The sequence below is a fragment of the Marmota flaviventris genome, chromosome 4 (assembly GCF_047511675.1).
Source record: "Marmota flaviventris isolate mMarFla1 chromosome 4, mMarFla1.hap1, whole genome shotgun sequence".
Lineage (NCBI taxonomy): Eukaryota > Metazoa > Chordata > Mammalia > Rodentia > Sciuridae > Marmota > Marmota flaviventris.
Window position 1 is genome coordinate 134,791,955 of NC_092501.1, and position 21,685 is coordinate 134,813,639.

Genomic DNA, 21,685 nt, shown 5'->3' on the forward strand with positions numbered 1-21,685 from the left:
TACTAAATAAAAGAATTTTAATTATCTTAGCCAACTTTTTAAAATATAAGATTATGGTCAAAAATTTCTTTCCACTGAATCACAATATTTGATCAAAATGAAATTATTTTATGCTTCACTATAACAACTGTTAAATGGTCAGGATTCCAGTTCATGCTGTTCCTTTTAAAAGAGCTAGGAATAAATTGACATACCACAGTCTGAAAATTGAGTCTGAATCCAAATAAACTGCATTTCTAATGCATTTTCAAATTACAAGGTATTTTCCTACATCTCTATGTGATAGATTTTACCAAGTGTGAGAAAGCCAAACCTACTTTCCAGTACATTATGTAAACTGACTTATGTGAATGGCATTATGTGCTTTTAATTGGGGAAGGTGCTTGGTTTAACAATTTGTCTGCATCCAAAAAAAGGAAAGGAGGCTGCCAGGGTATTGGGTTTGTGTGAAAAGTCAGTCAACAGTGTTCTGATATTTTCATTAAGAATATATTTTTTTAGATGTGTAGTATCCATTTTCTTAAAGATCCAGGGATCCTTTTAAACTAGATTAGAGTCATTTAACAATTGTGAACTGGTTGAATTGAACTAATTTGTACAACTTAAAAGAAAATACATGGCAAAGAAGAGATAAATTGGTAAACATTTCAAATGAGCAGGCCAATTGGGGCAGTTGCATAGAATTAATAACAAATAAGACAAAGATTTCAAAATAGAACCTACAGCAAAGTAGAATATTTGAACCAGAAATAATAACCAAAAACATAGTGAAAAACAAATTGCTGAGCTAAAAAAAAATTATCCTAAGCTTTTGACCAACAGAGTGTTTGAGATACTGTACATTTTTTTTAGTAAATGAATGAAAAAGACATGTTAGCCAAAATTTATTTAAAACTGTTTGACATGACAGAAGGTTTGCATTTGTTGTTCCTAAAGCATTAAGAATGTTCTGTTTTATGGATCCAATCATAACTAATTTGTTATAATTTATTTATACAGAGATTTTTTTCCCCTGTTATTGAAAAATATTATATTCCTGATGTAATCAGGCTCCAGTATTTCTCTCACATGAGCATTCAAGTTATGTAGTATGAAAATTTTGTTAACATAATCCATTCTGAACATATTAAACAAAGGATAGATACTCAGTTATTATTGTACAATTAGTAAAGACAGGAAAATCAACAGGAAACAGAGGCATGCTGGAACTGACTTTTGGAAGATCAGGAAAGTCATTCATCGAATTGGATTTTCAGAGATGACATTAATAAAAAAATAATTATATAAACTTATTGTTCAACAATTTATGTTAAAAACAAAGGTAATACACAATTTAAACTCATCAGTTTCTAATTATCTTACTACCTCTTGCTATCATTTATGTTCCTGAGTTTATGTAGATTAATTGTAACTGTGTGGTGAACACGCTCTCATAATCGTGTGCCACTGAGCATATCTTCTCACTTCCTCATTGCAGGCTGCTCTTGTGTTGGTTTGTAGATTCAGCACTCATATACTGAATTTCAGTCTTAATTTGAAATTTCCCAACTTTTTGGTCAGTGTAAGCTATTCACACAAAGTCTTTAATAACGCGGTGAACAAGACCACATCTTCTCTTCCTTCTATATCTCTTAAATTGCAAATGAGCAACAGCTAATACTTGGAGATGTCAGAGAGCTACACAGGTATCACTGAACACTCAAAAGTTCAGAAAGGATCAGCATACCATACTGAGCATAAAGAGCCTGATAGTTTACCCTTCTGACTCTTCCCACCAGCACTTTCTGGAAATGCAATTATTCCATGGTTGGAGACTTCCTAATTATTCTGAGGATAATAGAATAAGTGCAAGAGCCTCAGTACAGAATTGAGAAAAGGAGCAGAAGGGAACAGAACTGGGAAGAATACAGCAGCCATATTGATTTGAACCAAGAAGGACAGAACACTGAGAATCAAGAAAGGAACTTGTAGCACATACCTCCAGGCAAGTCAGAGGAATGTCATCAAAAGTTCATAGATTTCAACAAAAAGGAAGAGTATCAGGAGCACCATTCCTACTTAAGCCACTGCTTTCTTCCTCCAAATTTTATGTCAGTTGCAGGAAGTTGTTCCTTATCTTTTATTTCCAGTGAGGGAAAAACAGAACACTCTGGGGCTCATATCCTGAATTTATCTAAAAATTCATAATCTAGTTTATCTACTGTGATCAGAGATTTTTTTTTCTTCAAGTTCCAAGACTTCTCCCCAGAAATTTTCTGTTGCAGCATAAGGACTCATGTTTCTGATGCAGCATAAGGACTCATGTCCTGAAATCTGGATAATCCTTCTCAGGTCCACTTGCTCATCACAAAATTAATTAAAAATATAAATCTCACTTTCTGGTGGAATTTACTAAAATATATTGAAATTAAAAATTAGCTTAAATTGAATTAGGAGGAAAGAATGAAAATGCCACAGGCACATCAATTTAACATAAACCCCAAAGGCACACCCCCAGTGACCTACTTTTCCCAGCCACACCCTACCTTCCTACCATTACCACCCAATCAGTCCATTCAAGTGGATTAATGAACTGATTAGACTAAGACTTTCATAACCTCTAAATTTTCTTGCATTGTCTCACACATGAGCTTCTGGGGGACACCTCGTATTTAAACCATAGCAGTGGCAAAAAGCTAACATAAATAGTGTTCACTATTCTCTTATGTTTTTCTATAAAATCAACTTTTGAGAATATGTGACTTATTTTGCTTCATATAATGACTCCCAGTTCCTCCAAGGTTGTTGCAGGTGACACTATTTCATTCCTTTTATAGCTGAATAATATTCCATTCTGTGTATACATATCTGTGTGTATCACATTTTCCTGATTAATCTGATGGACAGCCAGATGAATCCCACATTTTACTGTTGTGAGTGGTGCTGTCATAAACATGGGAATACAAGTATCTTTTGGTATAATGATGTCATCCCCTTTAGATATATATACCCAGGAGTGGAATTGCTGGTAGTTCTATTCTTAGTTTTTTGAGGATTCTCCATACTGTTATGGAGAATCATAACAGTTATACTAATAAACAGTCCCACCAACAGTGTATAATAATTCCCCATTTCTCTACATCCTTGGTTGTATTTGTAATTTTTTTGTCTTTTGATGATAGTTATTCTAACTGGAGTGAAATGATATCTCACTGTGGTTTTGATTTGCATTTCACTGATGATTAGTGAGACTGAGCATTTTGTCATATACTTGTTGACCACTTGTGTGTCCTCTTTGGAGACATTAGTTCTTTAGCTAGTTTTAAATTGTATTATATTTTAGGTATTCAGCTTTTTTAGTTTCTTATGTATTCTGGACATTAATCCTTTCTCAAATTATTGTTTGCAAATATTTTTCTCTCATTCTATAGGTTGTCTCTGAATTTTGGTCATTATTTTTCTACTGTGCAGAAGTTTCTTAGTTTGATGTAATTTTACCTATCTGTTTTTACTGTAGTTGCTTAGACCTTTTTTTTCCTATGTAAAAATATTACTCTTTATACCAATCTTTTGAAATGTTTTTCCTGTTTTCTTATAATAAGTTCATAAAAGTTTCAGGTTTCACATTTAGATCTTTTCTCCATTTTGAGTTGATTTGTGTATAATGAAAGAAGGAATCAATTTACATTCTACTGCATATCCACATCCACTATTCTAACAACATTTATTGAAGAGACTCTTTTCTCCACTTATGATTTGGCACCTTTGTCAAAAACCTGTTGGCTGTAGGGTAACGAATTAATTTCAGGGTTTTCTCTTATGTTCCATTGGTCTACATATCTTTTTTTATGGATGGAACTGTGCTATTTTTGTTGCTATAACTTTGTAGCGTATTTTGAGGGTCAGGTATTTGTACTACTATGTTTCCAGTTTTTTTTTTTTTTGGTGGGAGGAGGGGGATACTTTGTTTTTGTTTTCCTCAGGATCAATTTGGCTATTCTGTGTATTTTGTGGTTCCAAATGAATTTCATAAACTTTTTATATTTTTTTTTAATTTTCCTATCTGTGGAGAAAGTCATTGGCATTTTGATGGAAATTGTGTTTAATCTATAGGCCATTTTGTTTAGTGTGTCCACTTTAACTATATAAATTCTTTTGACACATGAACATGGGATACTTGTACATTTTTTGTGTGTCCTTTGTAATTTTTTTCATCAATTCTTATAAATTTCATTGTAAAGATTTTTCACTTCTTTGGTTAAATTTATTCCTAACTTCTTGTAGGTATTGGGATGAGATTGCTTTCTTAACTTATTTTTCAGTGGGTTCATTATTATTTCTGTACAAAAATGATACTGTTTTTACATGTTGACCTTTATCCTGCAACTTTATTGAATTTGTCAATTCTAACGGCTTTTTTTTTTTTCTTTTTTGTGGTGCTGGGAATCAAACCTAGGGCCTTGTGTATGCAAGGCAAACACGCTACCAACTGAGCTATATTCCCAGCCCCATACAGCTTTTTAATGAAGATGTTATGTTTTTCTATGTATAAAATCATGTTATCTGCAAACATGAGTAATTTAACTTCTTATTTTCTAATCTGGATGTGCTTTATTTCTTTCTCTTGCCTAATTGTTCTTCTAAGACTTCCTATACTGTACTAAATAGGATTAAAGAAAGTGAACTTCCTTGCCCTATTTCTTATCTTAGATAAAACTCAACTTTTCCCCATTCCTTATGGTATTGGTTATAGATTTTTCAAATATTTTTCATATTATGAGGTATTTTCTTTCTATATCTAATTTAATGAGTGCTTTTATCTTGAGTATATTGAATCTTATTCAATATTTTTTCTATTTTTTTCTATTATGTATTAAAATAATCATGGTTTTTTACTTTTATTTGGTTGACGTTTTGGGTGATGTTTGTTAATTTGCATATGTTGAAGCATCCTTGCTTCCTTGAGTGAATCATGATGTATGGTCTTTTCAATGTGCTAATAGTTTGGTTTGCCAATATTGACAATTCTTTTCTTTGTGTTCATTAGGTTTATGGATGTATAGCTTTCTTTTTTTATTATTATATCTTTGGCTTTGGTATCAGGGTAATGCAGAAGTCATAAAAGAATTTGGTAGTTACTTTTAATTATTTCCTTCTTTGTACTAGCTATGAGTTTGGTTTGTTCTTTTTAATCTAAGTCTTTGAGGTACAATGTTAGGTTTTCTCTTTGAGTTTCTTTATTATGTATGCATTTATTTCTATAAACTTTTCTTTTAATATTGTTTACTTGTGAAACATGTGTCCGACTCAAAGATTTTTTATTTACCTTTTGATTTCTTCAATTACCCATTGGTCATTTAGAAGCATATTATTAAATTTTCATGTATTTTATACTTTCTGTTAGTCTTGCTGATTTTGTAGTTTTATTCTGTTGTGGTATGAAAAGATGCATGATATGATTTCAATTATTTCTTTAAATCATTCAGACTTGACGATGGTTTAACATATGATGTATCCTGGATAATGTTCCATATGTAATAAGAAGAATAAGTATATTCTGTTGCTGTTGGATGAAATGTTCTGTAAATGTCTGACAGGTCCCTAGTATAGTTCAACTTAGATGTTTATTTTTTTGGTCTGGATAATTTATCCACTGAGAAAACAGGAATCTTGAAGTCCCCAACTATTAGTTATTGGAGTCCATCTATTTGTTTAGACTGAATAATATTTGCTTCAGATATGTGGGTGTTCCCATGTTAGGTACATATACATTACAATTGTTATATCTTCTTGCTGAATTGATCTTTTATCAACATATAATTCATCCTTTTGTTTCTTTTTTGTAGTCTTTGACCTAAAGTTTGTTTTACCTGATATGAGTATAGTCACTCCTGCTTGCTTTTGTTTTCCATTTCCACGATATAATTTTTTCCAACCTTTATTTTTAGTTTATGTATATATTTTCCAGTAAAGTAAGCAGCATGTAGTTAGGACTTATTCTTTTTATCCACTAAGCCCATTACTTTAGTTAGATCTATATCACCGTGGCCAATGTACCCAACAAGAAAAACTTAGAGAAGGAAAAGTTTATTTTGGCTCATGGTTACAGAGGTTCAGTCCATGGTCAGCTGACTTCATAGCTCTGGCCTAAAGTGAGTCAGAACATCATGTCAGAAGGGCATGTCAGAGGAAAGCAACTGAGAACATGGCGACCAGGAAGCACAGTAAGAAAGAGGGAGGAAAGGGTGGGGGAGAGAGAGGCAGAGAGAGAGAGAGAGAGAGAGAGAGAGAGAGAGAGAGAGAGAGAGCGCAGAAGCAAATATAAACTCCAGTGGCACTATCCCAGTGACCTAATTCTTATAGCCACATCCTACCTAGAGTGACCTCCCATTAATCCATTCAAGCAGATTGATTCACTGATTAGGTCACAACTCTCATGATTTGATCATTTCACCTCTCAGGATTCTTTCACTGTCTCACACATAAGCTTTTGTGGGACACCATATTTCCAATTTGTAATACCAGTTTATTTCTTCTGATTGTAAATTTAACTCATTTCCATTCAAGTTTATTGTTGATATATATGAAACTTCCTTCTGTTGTTTTAAAAATTATTTTCTGCCTGTTTCATTTATTTTTGTTCCTTTATGCCCTTCTTATCTATTTTTGTGACTTAGTAGTTTCATCATGCTGAATTTTGAGTCTCTTCTTTTTCTCTTTTGTGTATCTGTTCCTCTAGTGGTTTTGTATACTCATGTGCTTATCATCCTTTCCTTTATAGTTTGGGACATCCTGTCATTATTTCTAGTAGGATGGGTCTGGTGTTGATGAATTCTCGCGGGTTTTGCTTATCTGGTGTTATGGTTTGGATCTGGAATGTCCCTTGGAAATCTCATATTTTGAAATATGAACCCTAATGATTCAGAGGTCAGGTTTCAAGCACTAATTAGGCCCCTCACCTCATCCATGGATTGATAATCTGTTCATAGCTGAATGATTATTGGGTGGCAACGGTAGGAGAGGCATAGCTGGAGGAAGTAGTCACTGGGGACATGGCCTTGGACTATATCTGTCCCTAGCACCTTCCTCCATATTTCTGTGGTTCCTGGTTGCCAAGAGCTGAGCAGCTTTTCTCTATCACACTTTTCCTCCATGATGTTGGGATTCACTCAGACCCAGAGCAATGGAGTTGGCAGATCATGGACTGAGACCTCTGAAATCGTAAACCCAAAATATACTTTTCCTCCTCTGAGATCTTCTTGACAGGTATTTTGGTCACAGTGATAAAAAGTTAACTAAGACTTCTGGAAACTTTTTTTTGTTTTTGAGGGATAATTTTGCAGAGTATGGAATACTTGGTGAGCAATTTTTGCTTTTTATTTTCTTTCAGTACATGGTATATATTATTCCATTCTTTTATGGCCTATAATCTTTCTGCTGAGAATTATCATTGTCCTTTGGAAATGCCATGTTTTCTTCCTTGTTTTTCTCTATGTTATGTCTGGTATAATGATCACCTCCTCTAATTTTATGGAATATGTTTTGTAAGATAACTTTTTATATGATTTAGATAGGATATAGGACTTCTGTTGGATATGAGCTTTGACTCTGATTTTAGGAAAGTTCAGCAGTATAGTCTTCTTTGTGATATCTTCATCTTTGATTGATATCAGCAGTGCATAGGAGTGGCTACTTAGTCCAGACCATAGTAGTTCATGAATATAATTATAAGAATTTGCAATGGACATAGGTTTACAGATGCACATGTCCTCTTGCTCCACAGAGTGAAGCACAGAAGACACTAGGGCTTTTGATGGCAGTTGACATAGTCTTAGTGGTGTGGGTTGTGGGGAGGACTTACTGCAGTTACAATGAGACAAGGATAGATGATACCAATGTTGTGGCACCAGCACTCACAGTCCCTGATTCACAGGATCTAAAAGTGACTTTTTCCAGGACTATTAGGATGAATACAGGATATGCCTGGGCCTGTGGCACAGAAGTCATATTTTTGGAGTCATAGAATGGAATAGAACCTTTCCCAGGTCCTATGGGATGAGTACAGGTGACACAGACTTCAAGTTGTGGACACAAAAAAGACCTTTCCTAGATCCTATAGGGTGATTCTGGTTGCTGCTAGTATTTGTATCTCTTTAAGCCATTTTTATATAGCTCTGGAATCCAGATAATAATTTCTCCTGGTCCCAAGGGATAAATAAGCTCAAGTGCTATCATGGTTTGGGAACTAGCAGCCATGGTTCTAAGTCTGTAGGCTATGGACACGTTCCCTAGGTCCCCTGGGGTACCTGAAGGTAGCATTAGGCTTGTGGCACTTTTTCTAAATTTATAGAGGTGTACAACATAAAAGAGATCTCCCCTTTGTCCTGAGGGTATAGTACAGGTGTTGCTGGGGTTTGTGGCTTTGGTATCTGCAGTCCTAAAACTGAAGGACATGGAAAGTCCCTAGGTCATGTAGGTCAAGCTCTAGTACAGAAAACTTTTATGGCATTGATGGCCATGGTTCTCGAACTATAAGACATGCATGGGACCTCCCTGTAAAACACAGGGACAGGCCTGGATGATGCCAGGGCCTTTTCCACCTTCCTCTTCCGTCACAACTATGTGGACTGGGAAACATACCTTTGCTCTTTCCCACCAGCTGAGCACACATGGTGCCCGAGATTGGGGATCCTGGAGCTGCAGGTAGAATGTGACTAGGACCTTTCCCAGTTCTCAGAGGATAGACACAGATTTTGCACCAGTAGCTGTAGTCACAAAGGTATAAGCTGGAAAGGGTCACCTCCCAGTTCCTTCAGGGAAGCTACTGGTCCTGAAGCTAAAGCAGGCTGAAGATGCAGTCTTCTATCTGGTGAGGCATATGCAAGCCCAAGGCTTCTGGCAGCATGAGAGTTAAGCAGCCTGCCCTTACCTGATGGCAGCTCATAGTTGTTACTGTAACAACTTCGGTTCTGAAGGATGATGGAGGCCCATAGTGAGTACCTTCTTTGGAACAGAGCAGTCACTCTTAGACCAGCAGCTCCCCAACTTGGATGTAAAGCTTGTGATTACTGTGAAATTTTCCTAGCCAGTCTTCTACTATGGGGCTTGTGGGCTTGTCAGCCCTTCCTTGTCCACTTACCTTTGCCTTGGCAATGTGCCCACACTCCTGCAACCCCCGTAGCCACAAGTGGATGCAGGGTTGAAGTTGCAGTTGCAATTTGCTTCATTCTCTTCTGTATATTGGCTTTCTGTCTCTCTGCTATTTAGGACTCCCATCATTTCCTTGCTGATTTCCAGGCTTCTCCTTTAATAACTTTCCTTGAAATACAGCTTTTCTCTTGTTACCCTGGTTCTTCCCTGTAGCAGTCACATGCAGGGCACAAAGATGTATATAGCCATCTTTGCTGCTATCTCCTCAATAGTCTTTTGGTGAGTAAGTATTAGTGGACTTTATACATAGGAAAGTTGTGAGGTGTGCCATGTCATAGTCAATAAATGGACAGAGCCAAAGTTCAGAACCAGAACTGTCTGATTTGTTGCTCTGTAAGCCCTATGCTTAAAATAAAAATGTATTTGGTACACCCCACCCTTTTATTAATCTCACAAAATCGGTTGTTTTGGCATATCTCAAGTATAAATTGTGTTCACTTGTTTACAGTGAGAAAAACAAGTCATAAAATTTTTGCAATATCATTGTTCTAGAAATTTTTGTAACAAGATTGGCTGATGTCACTGACATTAACATCAACGTTTTCAAGTTTAGATACACTAACCTTGCACTAAATAAAAAAATCTTTTTAAGAATTAATTGTATATTGGGGTTTTTACAAAATCAGTCTGTCATTTCAAATATGAAAGATATTTTTGATTTGTCAAATTTTAAGGAATCAGAAGGAATCTAAAACATTTTAAAAGAAATTTTCAAGGTCTTTATTAAAATAAATATTTTTACTAAAAAATCAAGAGAAAAAAACTTGATATTATACCTCATCTATAAACATACTTAGATAAAACAGAGGTGTTTTTATATATAAATTATTTGTTATTATAATTATTACTTTAGTCAGAGCTCCAGAAAAGAGCAGGTTTTCATTTTGGATATTTGATTCTGAAAACTCATGTGTTACTGCAAATTTTGTCTGTATTAACTGACTTTAGGTGGAAGACAATTTGAACTTTGAGACAGAGAATGAGATTCACAGTGAACAGAAGTTTTTGTGTTCATTGTCTGACTATTTCATCCCCAAGGAGTAAGAGAAAAAAGTGAATAACCATGAATAGCATTTTGTTCTTAAAAGACCAACAGTAATCTCTATGGAATGAATTCCTTTGGGAAGTTTGTTTTATGCAGTTTTCAAATGTTCTTTAGCTAACGAGTGAAAAATGCTTGAAACTGTGAACGTTAAAATTTATTCAGTAGACAGACTCTCATCTAGATAGGAAAGGCTGCCGTTAGTCATTCTGTCTCTCAAAGATGTGGGTGATATTTTGCAACTCAGTTATCAAAATTTTCTAGAAAAATGCATGATTCATAGAGGAATTTCTTAAATCATAATTTGTTTACATATTTAAAAATGAAGAAAATAATATCACTTCAACAATTCTATTTTGTTCCAAGCTAAATCAAGTTAATGGAAGAGACAGCAGAGAAAAGCAACATTAAATTTGGCTTTCTTTCCTAAGAGATAACAAGAGAAAAGGGAACACTATGATAAATAATAAGGCAACGATACATTATTCAAACACTTTTCAGATGTTTTGGAGATGCATGTCAGTTACAATATTTAAATCATGAGGGGGAAAAACGTCTTTCATCTCTTGGATGCAATAGCTGTGTCTGCATGATATGAAGTAGGGGTACGATTTCTCCTTACACTATAGAAAGCCAAAACGGACAATTCAGATACAAAATAAAACAATATGATGTTGATCTAACCATATATATCTCTATGTATTACTTGCCTTAGCCTCTGCTGCGATAATAAAATACCCAAGACTGAGTGATTTTTTTTAAAAAAGAAAATGTTTTTTTCCTACTACTCCTGAAGTCCAAGAATATGGTGCTGCATCTGTAGGCATCTGGAGGGCCATCTTGCATCCTATGGCAGAAACAAAGAGCAAAGAGTGGGGAAGAAAAGGAAATCACAAGAGCCAGTTCTACTTTACAAAAAACCACAATGGTGATAACTAGCCTACTCCCCCAAAAATAAATGGCTTTATTCCATTCTTAAGGGTGGATTAGGTCTCAGGACCTAATCATTTCTTTAAAAAAAAAATATTTATTTATTTATTTATTTATTTATTCGTTCATTTATCGTTCATTGTTTGTTTATATGTGGTGCTGAGAGTGCTCAAACACTGAGCCACAATCCCAGCCCAGTCTAATCACTTCTTAAAGCTCCATCTCCTAATGGAATCACAATGACTATTAAATTTCAGCATGACTTTCTTTCTTTTTTTTTTTTTTTAAATATTTATTTTTTAGTTTTCGGCAGACACAACATCGTTGTTTGTATGTGGTGCTGAGGATCGAACCCGGGCCGCACACAAACCAGGCGAGTGCGCTACCGCTTGAGCCACATCCCCAGCCCCTCAGCATGACTTTCAAAAAGCAATTATTAAAACAATAGCAGAACTTGTATACAGAAAACAACAATATGAATGAAAGAGGTCAATGAAGATATAAATACTTGGAAAGACATATCATGTTCATAGGTTGAAACAACAAGTCAACTCTCACCAAATTGATACTCAGAGTTAACATATTCTTATCAAAATTCCCACAGTCCCACAAACTCTTTTAAGTGTCGTGTGTGTGTGTGTGTGTGTGTGTGTCTACAAGATCATTCTAAAACTTATATGAAAAGGGATAGAAACTAGAATACCCAAATAATTTTGAAAATAAATTGAGCTGGATGTATCAATTTATATAATTTGAAGCTATTAGTAATCAGGAATCTGTGATATTGAAGTAATTGACACCTAGGTTAAGGGAGCAAAATAGAGAACCCCCAAATAGAGCCACAAAAATTTAGGTAACATTTTTGACAAATATTCAAAAGCAATTTAATACATAAATGATAGCCTTATTGATAAATCATACAGGAGTAATTGGACAATCATAGGCAAAAAGAGGAGGCTCAATTCCTAACACATGTCTCATACTTAATACAAAATTAACTTCATTTGGAATTAATTGTGAAACAACAATGCTTAAAGGGAAAATCTTAAATGGACAAAATAATATTCAGGATGTAGGACTAGGATAAAAGATATTAGTCTCAAAAACAAAAGCATAGACCATAAAAGGAAAAAAAATGACAAATTGATCTTCATTAAAATTGTAAGCTTTTGCTCTGAGAAACGGTCTGTTAAGAGGATGAAAAGAAAAACTGAAGGCCAAGAAAAAATATTTTCAAACACATATTTGACAAGGACTGATACCTGAAATATAATACTTTCAGAACCCCCAAACCAAGCTTTCTCTTAAGGGATTTATTGACATTTTACCAATTCCAAAGTATAATCCATATTTAAAAGATGAGAATTTTCCATCAATGCTGATTTGTTAAAAATGTGTTTCTGGCTTTAGATACAATTCTGTAACATGCTAATCGACAATGAATCAAGGAATCCTAATACAGAGAAGCGATAACATCTATTTGAGTGCTCACACTATATGAATGTATATTTTAAAATTGCTTTTTAAAATCTTATCATGTTTTTTTAAAAGTGAAAAACAATACAATTAGAAAATAAAGAAAAGACATGAAGAGACACTTTATCCAAGAAGACATATAGATGACAAGCAAATAAAAAGATGATCAAAAAAATGATCAGAGAGCAGAATGGCAGTCACCAAAGACAAGGGTTGATGGAGGGATGATGGTTGGGGAGATATCAGTCAAAGAATACAAACTTTTAGTTAGATAGGAGGGGTAACTTCAAGAGAGCTATTGTACAACATGATGAATATAGTTTATAATAATTAGTTGTGTTCTTGAAAGTTACTGAGTAGATTTTATGTTTTCTTACCACAAAAATGGACAAACATATGAGATAAAGCTCAAGTAATTTACCTCAATTGAGCCTTTCAGTGTGCACATATTTCAAAACATATTGTACATGATTAACATGTCAATTAAATAATAAATTATTAAATACCTAACACATAGAAAGAAAACTTTAAAGAAAAGCAAATTGAAACTACAATGAGATATCATTTCACCTTTATCAGAATGGGAAAAAATTAAAAACACAGAAACATCAAAGGCTAGAAAAGTTAAGGAAAAATTGGGATACTCATCCATTAATAGTGGAACATAGAATAGTACAGAAGTTCTGGAAAAACACTTGCAGTTGCTTAAAAAAATTTAGTGTGCAACAATTATCCAAAAATTATCCTTATTCTAGAGAAATAAAAACATATGCTCACACACAACACCCATTTATAGATGTTCATATGGCAACTTTGATCATGATAATAACAAACTGGAAATAATCTAATGTACTTCAATAAAAAATGTTTAAACAGATTTGGTATACCTAAAGAATGGAATACTACTCAGCAATAAAAAGGAACAAACTGTTGATACATGCAGCAACCTGAATAAATCTCCAAAGAATTATGCTGAGTTAAGTAGAAAATTGCAGTTCATTACATACCATATGACTCCTTCTTAAATGGTCAAAATTATAGATTTGGAGAATAGGTTAGTAATTGCCAGGATTTAAAGATAGAGTAGACAGGGAGAAAGGGATAGGAAAAAATTGGATGTGGTTATAAAAGGACAACGTGAGAGATCCCTGTGGTGGAAAGTATTTGGTATCTTGAATCCAATGTCAATATAGTTATTTTGAAATTGTACTGTATAGTTTGCAAAAAAATGCTACCACTAGGCGGGGGAAACTGGGATTTCTCTATTTTTCTTACACCTGCATGAAAATCCATAATTATCTCAAAATTAGAAGTTTAATAAATGTAGGCAAATCAATTAGATTTAAATGAAAAAGAAAAACAAAACTATAAATTCGGAAATGTAGAACAATTGTACTTCAGGGATGGGAGTGTAGCTCTGTAGTAGAACATTTGCCTAGCATGTGTGAGATAATGGGACTGAGCCCTAAAACTACAAAATAAATAAATAAATAAATTACCCTTCAAAATGACATATGGGTCAAAAAAAATCATAGTGAACATATAACTGATAAAGACAACACTAACTCTCAATACTTGCCAAGTAGTTAAAGATAATTAGAGTGAAAACTATGATTTTAATTTCTTATGTGCCTCATAAATTCCAGAGATCTTATGTATAGCATGGTGACTATAGTTAATATTGTAGTGAATATTTACTTGTGATTTGCTGATAGTAGCTATTAAATGTTCTCCAACACACAAAACGAAAGTAAGTAAACGAGGTGGTGAATATGGTAGTAAACTTGATTATGGTAATCATTTCATGATGTGTGTATATATATATATATGAAAACATCATATTGTTCATCTTAAATGTATACAATTTTAATTTTCCAATTATATCTCAATAAGGCTGGGGAAACTGTTATGTTACTAAAGAAGAAAGGCAGGAAAATAAGAGCTGAGCTTCCACTTTGAGATTTTAAAGTTACACTGGATGACTTATAAGGAAAAAGACAGGATGGGAGCTCAGTCCTGGTCCAGAACTGCCCACACAGAACTGTGTGGGGACCCAGGCTCAGAATAGGCCCGGGTCCATCCTGACACTGGCAGACACCCACTAGAGCCCAGGCCCGGCCCAGATTTGCCTACACCGACCTGTAAGGGACCCAAGCCATGGTAGATCTGAGTCTGCCACGCCCCCTACACACCTGAGAGCCTGTCTAACCTGAAGGATGCTGAAGACATCACCATACCTTCCCCATTCAGTAGCCCCTACCTTTTGACAACAAACAGGGCCTAGAAGCAGCTGCATCTCAGAGCAGGCATCTCAAAGATAGCAGAAGGCCCACCCTTTCAACCCCATCTCTGTAAGACATTGCATCCATCTTGGGGCACCTCCACTATTATCTTGAGATAATTATCTTGGCTATTGCTGCCACTACCTTTAGTTGCAGTAGCATACATTGTGGGACACAAGCAAGGTCTGGAAGCCCATTAGGGTGAGGGACAAACAATCTGCACGGGTACTACAAGAATATAAGGTAGAACTGTAATATCTCAGATCTACACTGCAAGAAAGGAAGACACATAGACAACATGAAAAAACAAGGGAGGAAAGTGCCCCAAACCAACCAAGATACTACAGTGACAGAACTCATGGACAGTGAAGTGGATGAAATGTCGGAAAAGGAGGTCAGAAGGTTCATAATTAAAATAATCTGTAAATTAAAGAATGACCTAAATGAGAAAATACAGGCAAAAACTGATCACTCCAACTAAGAGATAAGAGAGCAAATAAAGGTAGCAAAAGATTACTTCAAGAAAAAGATAGAGACTCTGTAAAAAAAAAAAATTTAGAAATCCTTAAAATGAAGGAAACAATAAACCAAATGAAAAAACTTAATAGAAAGCATAACCAACAGACCAGACTACTTGAAAGAAGGAAATGTCAGATAATGAAGACAAAGTGTATAATCTGGAAAATAAAGTTGACCACACAGTGAAGAAGGTTAGAAACCATGAACAGAACATCCAAGAATTACGAAACAGCATAAAAGACCAAATCTAAGTTATTGGGACAGAGGAAGGCACAGAGTTTCAAATCAAAGTAATGCACAATCTCTTCAATGAGATATCAGAAAACTTCACGAGCATGAAGAATGAATCAGAAAACCAAATATAAGAGGCTTACAGGACACCAAATGTACAAAATTACAACAGATGTACAACAAGGCACATTATAATGAAAATGCTTAGCATTTTCAGAATAAGGATAGAATCTTAAAAGCTGCAAGAGAGAGGCATCAGATCACACATAGAGGGAGACCAATTCATATCTCAGCAGATTTTTCAACCCAGATCCTCAAAGCCAGGAGATGATGGAACAACATATACCAAGCTCTGAAAGAAAATGGATGCCAACCAAGAATCTTATATCTAGCAAAATAAGCTTAGATTTGATGATGAAATAAAAACTTCCCATGATAAACAAAAGTTAAAGAATTTACAACTAGAAAGCCTGCACTACAGAACATCCTCAGCAAAATATTCCATGAAGAGGAAATGAAACATAATGATGAAAATAAGCTGAGGGAAGTATTACATTAAAGGAAAAACTAATCAGAGGAAAAAAACCAAGTCAAGTTCAATACCAACAATAAACAAAAATGGCTGGGAATACAAATCACGTCTCAATAATAACCCTGAATGTTAATGGCCTAAACTTACCATAGAAAATTTAATAATAATAATAATACCCAACAATATGCTGCCTTCAATAGACTCATCTCATAAGAAAAGATATCCACAGACTGAAAGTGAAAGGTTGGGAAAAATCATACCACTCACATGGACTGACGAAGCAAGCAGGGGTTCCCATCCTCATATTAAATAAAGTAGACTTAAATCTAAAGTCAATCAAAAGGGAAAAAGAAGGACACTACATACTGCACAAGGGAATCATACACCAACAAGACTTAACAATTATAAATATATTTGCCCCAAACAATGGAGCATCTATGTTCATCAAACAAGCTCTTCTCAAGTTCAAGAGTCAAATAGACCACAATGCAAAAATTTGGGTGACTTTAACACACCTCTTTCACCACTGGATATATCTTCCAAACAAAAGATGAACAAAGAAACTATAAAATTCAATAATACAATCAATAACTTAGACTTAACTGACATATATAGAATAATTCAACCTGCATCAAGCGGATACACTTTCTTCTCAGTAGCACATGATCCTTCTCTAAAATAGACCATAAGTTATGCCACAAAGCAACTCTTAGCAAATATTAAAAAAGTAGAGATACTACCCTGCCTTCTATCAGATCATAATGGAATGAAATTAAAAATCAATGATAAAATAAGAAATAAAAGCTATTCCAACACCTAGAGACTAAATAATATGCTACTAAATGAACAATGGGTTGCAGAAGACATCAAGGAGGAGATTTAAAAAATTTAGAGGTGAATGAGAACACAGATACAACATATCAAAATCTCTGGGACACTATGAAAGCAGTACTAAAAGGAAAATTCATTGCATGAAGTTCATTCCATAAAAGAAAAAAAGTCAACAAGTAAATGACTTAACATTACATCTCAAAGCCCTAGAAAAGAAGAACATATTAACAACAAAAGCAGTAGAAGACAGGAAATAATTAAAATCAGAGCTAAAATCAATGAAATTGAAACAAAAGAAACAATTCAAAAAATGGACAAAACAAAAAGTTGGCTCTTTGAAAGAATAAATACAATTGACAAACCCTTGGCCATGCTAATGAAGAGGAGAGAGAAAACTCAAATTACTAACATAAGTGATGAAAAAGGAAATATCACAGTAGACACTACGTGCCGCAGTCTGGCTGGGCACAAAATCACGAGCCACTCAAGCAGGAACAAACTTTATTTTTTGAAACTGCCACCAATGTCCAGTACGCGCCAGGGAAGATTTCCGATCCACCCACACGGCCTCCTCCGGGAACCGCCCCCGAAGGAACTCCCTCCTACTGTACTTCCCCAACCAATGGGAACTCTCCAGGATTCCCTTAGCAGGCCAAGGTGAACAGCAGGAGTCCAATATCCATATGAATGCAAATCTTAACATAATCATATCATCTCAATGGCTAGCTGGTGTCACCTTTCAACCAATAATGCCATGCATCATATACTTGGCTCTTAGCAACTACAGAAATACAAAAAAAAAAAAAAAAGAAAAAGAAAAAAGAAATTATTTTGAAAACTTGTACTCCAAAAAAATAGAAAATATCAAAGGCATCAACCAATTTCTAGAGTCATATAATTTGCCCAAATTGAATCAGGATGATATATATACACAATTTAAACAGATCATTTTCAAGTGAGGAAATAGAAGATACCATCAGAAGCTTACCAACAAAAAAAAAAAAGCCCAGGACCGGATGGATACACAGCCGAGTTCTACAAGACCTTTAAAGAAGAATTCATACCAATACTCTTCAATTTATTTCAGGAAATAGAAAAAGAGTGAACACTTCCAAACTCATTCTATGAGGCCAATGTCACTCTGATTCTAAAACCAAACAAAGACACATCAAAAAAAAAAAAGAAAAGAAAAGAAAACTTCAGACAATATCTCTAATGAACATAGATGCAAAAATTCTCAATAAAATTCTGGCAAATCAAATTCAAAAATATAGTACACTTCAAACTAAAAAGCTTCTTTTCAGCAAAAGAAACTATCAGTGAAGTGAATAGAGAGCCTATAGAATGAGAGCAAATCATTACCACAAGCCCATCAGATAGAGCACTAATCTCTAGGACATATAAAGCACTCAAAAACCTTAACACCAAAAAAAAAAAACTAATAACCCAATCAATAAATGAGCCAAGGAACTGAACAGACACTTCTCAGAAGAGGATATATAATCAATCAACAAACATATGCCAAAATGTTCAACATCTCTAGCAATTAGAGAAATGCAAATCAAAACTACACTAAGATTTCATCTCATTCCAGTCAGATGCCAGTTATTAATAATATAAACAACGATGAGTGTTGGCAAGGATGTGAGGGAAAAGGCACACTCATACATTGCTCGTGGGACTGCAAATTGCTGAAGCCAATATGGAAAGCATTATGGAGAATCCTTGGAAAACTAGGAATGGAACCACCATTTGACCCAGCTATCCCACTCTTTGGTCTATACCCCATTATTTGCAGTCGTTGGAAAAATTCAAAGGAAAATGTTAACAGATGCCTAACAAATATTTTCTATTTGAAAGACCTAGTTCTCAGAATAGAGCCATGCATGTGTCTTACACTAACTATCCTGTTTCCAAGTAAAGAGTGGTCCAGAAAGAGTAGCACCAACATTAAATACTGCTAATCTCAACAATGAAATAATTTTTTCAAATGAGGTAATAAGGGGTGGCAGAGACTAGGAGTGTCAACTCTGAGGATAATTCATTGCATGGAAAAATGAAACCAAAGAAGTGAAGTCTTTCCCTAATACACTAACTACAAAAGAATTCCTGGCCCAGTGTGTTGGTGCACACCTGTAATCCCAGGAACTCAGGAGGCTGTGGCAGGATTGGAAGTTCAAGGCCAGCTTCAGCAATTTAGAGAGTCCCAAAGCAAATTAGTGAAACACTGTCTCAAAATAAAAAATAAAAAGTGCTGGGGATGTGTTTCAGTGGTTAAGAGCCCCACTGGGTTCAATCTCTAAGTCAGGCAGGCAGGCAGGAAGGAAGGAAGCTGGGAGGCGGGGGAAATCCAATACACCAATGAGAAAAAGATAACACACAAAGAAACCTGCCAAAGGATATGAGCAGACAATTAAGAAGAGGAAACACACGTTGTCAATTATGTTATTCCTAGTTTAAATTGGACATTCAAGGTCCATATGGTTTCATGAGATTACATTATTAAATTAGTTTTCTATTTGGTATTATAGTAAATCTTTTTTCAAAGTACAGGTATCCTATAAGTCCATTCCAAACTTTAATGAATTTAAAGATTTAAACTTCTTATTTTTTTTTAACTTAGGAATAAAATGTTCTTCCCTGAGACTATCATCATATCCACTATTAATAATGAAAATAATAATCTTATTAATAAAAAGAGTTTTCTATATGTCAAGCAATGATCCTAGTGCTTCACATGCAACAACCAACTTGACCTTCACAATAGTCCTGTGAAATACTGGGTGTCATTATTAGCACTGATAAATAAGCAAACTATGTCCAAAAATCTGTTGGGATTTAAACTGAGACAATATGGTGCCGTGAGCACGGTCTTAACCATTGTAGTACACTGCATCTAATTTACAACACATCCCTGGCTTGTGTAGCATTCAACTTATTTTGATCATTTTCCTCCCCATGATTTGAGTGGCACTATCTCATTACAAAGGTAAAAACATAAACTATGATGGAAAACCAGTGTGAATACAATAAACAAAAATGGTAGACATTAGACTCATACATTTAATTGTAAAACAGCTGATTCAATCTGAGTCAACATCCATTCCCCTCCATCTTTGAATTTCTCCATTGTTTGGGGGGAAAGAAAAAAGATTTAGAATGACTTGACGGCAATGGAAGGGGGAATTCCAGGCTGGAAATAGAGCCTCCAGCCAGCAGCCTATTTAAGGAGGCAAATGCAGCAGCACCGGATGGTCCAGGGAGATAAGCGATGCAGACCAAAGAAGGAGCATGAACAACAGTGGGTGCTGCTCAGTGTGTGAGAGCGCTTCAGCAGTGAGTGAGCCAGGACCACAGGAATGCAGCGCTTCTTCCCTGGAAAAGAGACAATGACCTCTTCAGCACAAAAAGCCAAAGGTCCTAAATATTAGTACTTAACTCAAAAAATCCTCTTCCTCTCTTTTTGAAATATTTACAAATTGTATTAAAATTGGCAAAAGAGAGAGAATTATGGAAAGAAATGCAAAATGCAGATTAAAACTATTTTAACATATTTGGGAGATTTTTTTTTTTTAGCAAAAATGAAAATATCTTCCAGGAAAATATAAGTTCCATAAGGCCTCCTGTGTCTTGTTCATTCTGTCCTACTGCTCTCATTACCTTCATCAGTGCCCGGCATGAGGAGATGCTCAATAACATTCATTAATTTATTAACCAATGAACCAATACTGGGAAACCTGGAGCCCACAAACAGTTGTTTGTTTCTTATACAGAATCCCTACCCAATTATGTCTAAAATTATAAGAATCATACGGGTGAAGACGTATTTTGTACATGGTATAATGATCAGCCTAAACTCAACTAATTGAAATGTTTTCAGAGATATCAGATTGCTTTTTCTCTAAAAGGTGTTTTTTTTTTCAACCAAGTAAATACCATGCATATACTTTCTTTATGCCCCATCACCCATAGGTGTTGTTTTAGTCAGTTATTTCACTTGCTATGACCAGCACAATTAGAGAGAATAAGTTTATTGGGGCACTCACAGTTTCAGAGGTCTTAGTCCATTGGTGAGCAGAACATCATGGCGGAAGAGTGTGGCGGAGGACAGTGGCTCAGGACATGGCACCAGGAAGCAGGGAGACTCCCCTCACCACAGACAAAATATATACCCCAAAAGCAGGTCCCCAAAGACCCACCTCCTCCAGCCACACCCTATGTGCCTACAGTTACCATCCAGTTGATCCCCTTCAGGAAATTAATGCACTGATTAAATTAAGATTTTCATATCCCAATCATTTCACTTTTGTGCATGGTCTCACACATGTTCAGGGAACACCTCATAGCTAAACCACAACAGGCCTATTTTAATTTAACTATAAAAATTTCACCAAGAGATTCCCCCACCACTCTCTCTCATTCTCTCTTCTCATGTCTCTCTCTCTCTCTCTCATCAGCTACTAATTAAGTAGTCCTGAGCTCTTACTTCATCGAAAAAATAATCAATCCATTCACAGATGCATATGTTTCTTTGTTGCTCCTGACAGAACAAAAACTCCACCCTACCAAAAGCTTCTTCCTGTTCACCCTTTTTCAGAGACAAAGAAAGCTTTTAAGAGCCAATGTACATCTAAGAGTCTACCCATCTGCCTA

General features: G+C 35.1%; 1 long non-coding RNA gene across 1 annotated transcript; it reads right to left on the reverse strand.

Annotated features, from left to right (window-relative positions):
• Window positions 1-20,077: 20,077 nt before the first annotated feature.
• LOC114087482 (uncharacterized) lies at window positions 20,078-21,492 on the reverse strand. Its single transcript, XR_003581832.2, has 2 exons — window positions 21,079-21,492; window positions 20,078-20,407 (listed from the first exon to the last, which is right to left on the reverse strand). It is a non-coding gene; the product is annotated as an uncharacterized lncRNA (long non-coding RNA).
• Window positions 21,493-21,685: the final 193 nt, after the last annotated feature.